Source organism: Portunus trituberculatus, chromosome 30, assembly GCF_017591435.1.
Source record: "Portunus trituberculatus isolate SZX2019 chromosome 30, ASM1759143v1, whole genome shotgun sequence".
In the NCBI taxonomy this organism is placed as follows: domain Eukaryota; kingdom Metazoa; phylum Arthropoda; class Malacostraca; order Decapoda; family Portunidae; genus Portunus; species Portunus trituberculatus.
In genome coordinates, this window is record NC_059284.1 from 683560 (window position 1) to 688467 (window position 4908).

General features: G+C 42.1%; 1 protein-coding gene across 2 annotated transcripts in view; it reads left to right on the plus strand.

Moving 5' to 3' along the window:
• The first annotated feature begins 852 nt into the window (after positions 1–852).
• Positions 853–4908, plus strand: part of LOC123510752 (moesin/ezrin/radixin homolog 1-like) — a 23153-nt gene continuing 19097 nt past the window's right edge. The window contains exon 1 of one of the 2 annotated variants that reach the window (XM_045266103.1): positions 853–1162. The gene's annotated coding sequence lies outside the window, so the exon portion shown is untranslated. The remainder of the gene's footprint in view (positions 1163–4908) is intronic. The other variant, XM_045266105.1, reaches the window with a different exon arrangement.

Below are 4908 nucleotides of genomic sequence, written 5' to 3' on the forward strand. Positions count from 1 at the left end.
TTAGCATTTTGTCATATTAACTTTTACTTTGTGACGTGACATACCGTAGTATTTACTGAACAAATCACAGACACAGGGGTTAGTAGTAAGAAGTTTACACCCCTCTCCCACTCTGTCTGGTGTCTGGCTAACTGATGGTTACGTTATGTCACACACTTCATAAGTAGACGAAACACCCTACAACTACCACATGAAAATATGTAAGCATATCCATAACGCTTTCTGTCATTTGTTTTCAAAATGTACAGAATGCTATTGTCTAGTAATTCGTAGGTTACAGCAATTCCTTCTATGGTTCAGTACAATACATGTAACATGATCTTGTTGCACAGGATCACTAGTATCATATATAGCACGTCATTCTCGTACTAATTTAATTAGGACGTCCACTAGCATGGTGCTTATTCCTCGGCTGAATCATACTGAATGATGAAAAAATGGGTCCAAAGACTCCAAACCAATCATTGATTCTGAATCGCTATGAATCGGCATGGTCTGAATTGACTCGATTCGTCTGGTGTAAACGGTTACATTGAAACTAATGCGGTGAGTCAACACAATTCATGAATCGTGTTGATTCTCCATGAATTGAATTGATTTGATTCGCTTGGTGTGCGTTTACCCTTAGTAAGGATACAGCTCTAGGGTGAAATCCATGTGAAAGAAAGGGAATGGCATAGCTTCCCCTACTGATATCATTATCTTATCATGTCACCACCACCAGTCTATCTATTTGATGTTACCACTTGAGAAACTACATTTTTTTTATAGTTACACCTACGTTGCTAATCATTATAATCACACCTTTGAGTAATACAGCTGTCAGACCATCCGTTTGTGGCACAGCTAGCCTGTTATACTGTCTATATGCGTGTAGGTGTGTCTGTGTCCGTGCGAGTGATCTCGTTATCAGCTTGGCAGTGACGCAAGATATTCACTGCACCACTTCATCGTCGTGTCACCGTGCTCCCGAGCTCCCACCCGCTCATCACTACGCGGCATAGCTGGCTGGGTATGGCACGCATTTTCGCCGCCCTCTCGTAGACACAACTTTGGGATATAATTCAGTGGAAAAAAAAACGAGGGGATTTTTAACGTGCTGTGTGTGTATGTGTGTGTGTGTGTGTGAATTTCCGCCATCCAGTGTGCCCCAAACATCAAGGTGAGTTGGTGACGTGAATGAACATATTGATTATAGGATGAGTTTAATTGAGTGAAGTGAGTGAATAAGAATTTACCTAATTCACTTTTAGTGGTACTAGTGTATGATCCCATACTATTAATAGGGTGAAATTTTATGTATTTCTTATTAAGAGGGAAGACTTAATTAATGGAAAAAATAGGGCAAAGTAAAGTGCCATTATATCTTTTGAAACAATGGTGCAGGTATCTGTGATTGTGTTTTCGTCCCTACACCACAAATTTGGCTGGGAATTATTATTTCTGTTTTCTCCGATATGATTGAATTCCTATAGGTAATAGAAACATCTGTCATTATTCTGTTATCTTCATAACTGGTCATTCCGAAAGATAATTTCAGAAAAATAAAATTTTATTGAATCAATAACGACTTTATTTGTAATTCTTCATCATCTTACCTTCTGTTATGCCATTCACAGTAATGACAAAAGTAGATATAGGGATCGCTGGGCGAAGTACCTATATTTTCCACTCAGAATCCAACATGGTCATGTATAAGAGCTTCTATAAAAGTGACTGCATTAAAGAGACTGAAAACTTAGGCTTTTCAATTGCGTTTGAGAGCTTAAAAGTTTGAGATTAACTACATATATCATTACCTCCAATACATTAGACTTCCACTATTACTGCAGCAATTGCATCTTACGAGACGAGAGCTAGTTATCGTTACTTACGCCTTAATTAAATCTTGCCTTCTGAGAGTTGATATATCGACGTAAGAAACGAACAAAAAGATTCAACGAGACAAAATCTAACCATTTTGTTCTTAATTAAAATAAGCTCTTTTGTAAAATGATGAGTCAGTCAAAACAAGATAGTGGAATATTTACTGTTCCTCTTTCCCACATTCTTTATCAAATCGACAAGATGGTATGATTCACTGTACCAGTTTATATAAAAGGTCTGAGTAATTGTATAAAAAAAGAAACTTTTTAAGTACATACGATTACCAGTTCACTGTTACGCATATAGTAACAAAGAAAAGAAATAAATAAGCAAAGGAGAGAAAGAGAGAGAGAGAGAGAGAGAGAGAGAGAGAGAGAGAGAGAGAGAGAGAGAGAGAGAGATTGATTGACGACTTTATTGTTGTAAATGTAGACAACAAAGGAGGTCGAAGCATGCCGGCCACCCCCTTAGCATGAAACAAACATAGGTCAGGCAGGTACTGGCGGAAAATGACATTATCCTTATGAGCTAAGATATATATATATATATATATATATATATATATATATATATATATATATATATATATATATATATATATATATATATATATATATATATATATATATATATATATATATATATATATATATATATATATATATATATATATATATACATATAAACATAGATTCTATTGCACTTAAAGAAAAAGTGCGGGTACATTACTTCAGAGCAAGGATTAGATCAATAATTGGTGTACATATATACAGATACACATACATTTATGCATATTGTCATATACATATGCATGCATGTACAGACAAGCAAGCACAAATACATGCAAATACACACACACACACACACACACACACACACACACACACACACACACACACACACCGCGTAATGTAGTGGTTAGCACGCTGGACTCACAATCGAGAGGCTCGGGTTCGAGTCCCGGCGCGGCGAGGCAAATGGGCAAGCCTCTTAATGTGTGGCCCCTGTTCACCTAGCAGTAAATAGGTACGGGATGTAACTCGAGGGGTTGTGGCCTCGCTGTCCCGGTGTGTGGAGTGTGTTGTGGTCTCAGTCCTACCCGAAGATCGGTCTATGAGCTCTGAGCTCGCTCCGTAATGGGGAAGACTGGCTGGGTGACCAGCAGACGACCGAGGTGAATTACACACACACACACACACACACACACACACACACACACCCGGTAGCTCAGTGGTTAGAGCGCTGGCTTCACAAGCCAGAGGACCGGGGTTCGATTCCCCGGCCGGGTGGAGATATTTGGGTGTCTCCTTTCACGTGTAGCCCCTGTTCACCTAGCAGTGAGTAAGTACGGGATGTAAATCGAGGAGTTGTGACCTTGTTGTCCCGGTGTGTGGTGTGTGCCTGGTCTCAGGCCTATCCGAAGATCGGAAATAATGAGCTCTGAGCTCGTTCCGTAGGGTAACGTCTGGCTGTCTCGTCAGAGACTGCAGCAGATCAAACAGTGAAACACACAGTACCATTTGGGGGCAAACTTTGGGTATTTCAGAAGGATAGCCTTGAGAATGTTGACTGAGGAGCCAGCAAATAAGCTGCTGCAAGTCAAAATGCCCTGAGGGTCTGAACTCAGCAATGCAAGGAAGTCCAGAATATAGTGATGCAATGTGTGTCCTCCAGGAGCTGCACACAGTGTAGCTTAACGCAGGGGAGTGGCTCACCCCCAGTAATACTTATATCCTATCCTGAGCCTCATGGCCACAACATCCTGAGAGGTGCCGTGCCTCCCATAAGTGTAATCACTGTCCTGGGAGACACGCACATGATGAAGGCAGCTAGAACTGCCATCAGCACAGCCTTTCATGAGATCATCAGTAATGCTACTATTTAGAAAGTCCTTAATACTACGCTTAATATAGTGAGGAGTGTATTCAATGCCATGCAGGGTCCACTGTCTCATCCTGAAGGGCAAGCTGGGCCAGGTTATCGGTCTTTTCATTGAAGGGAATGCTTACCTGTGAGGGCACCCATGTGAAGTGGATCCTGGCACCGCTCTTCTCAGTACTGCCAATGACAGAAAGACACTTGTTGACAATGTCACAGTCTGTGGGAGTGTGGGTTCCAGGTGAGAGATGGCTGCGTAAGGCAGCCTGACTGTCCACAAACAGGAGGACATCTTTAAGAGAGGTTGTAGCAATATGTAGGACCTCAAGGATGCTGTACAGCTCTGCCCTGGTGGAGGACAGGTGACCAGGGAGCCTTTTGCACACCTGGGTGTCAGTGTATTGGGTGGGGAACACATAGTCAAGAATGAACAGCCCACAATCTGACTTACTGCCATCGACGGATCCACCACAAAAAAAAATATGAACGGACTGGACTAGACGGTACTCAGGCAATTTGGACATGAGGGAGATACTAATGTTTTGACAAAGACAGTTTGGTGATATCCACACTGACACGTTTAGGGCTCCAGGTGGGACAGAGCGGTGCATGAGGTAAATCCATGACAGCATCTACGTATAACACCAACACTAGTCAAAGCAGCCACTAGTTTCTTCAGGTACCTAACAGAGCTCCTGGGGTTATCCGACAATGAAGCTAGTGATTGCTTAATAGACGGAGCACAAGTACAAAACATACGGCCAACAGTACGGCATGTAAATTCCTGAACTCGACTCACAAAATTAGGAAAATGCAACTCAGCCCAGAGGACCTCTATCTTGGCTGCCCTTAGGCATCCCAGAATTATCCGCATTGCCTCATTCTGCAGTCTCAAGTGGACGGAGTTGGGCGGCACTGAACAGAATCAATACAGGGGCAGCATAGCCGACCAGAGACCGTATCACAGAGACATAAAACATCCAGACCTCTGTTGGCCAAGACTTTGAGAAGCGCAAGTCGTGCCATACACATATCCCTGACATATGTGACAGTTTGAGGAGATTTTTTGTAACTGAAAGGCACACCTAAGTGCATGTGGGTAGGCACTCTAGAGAGAGAGAGAGAGAGAGAGAGAGAGAGAGAGAGAGAGAGAGAGAGAGAGAG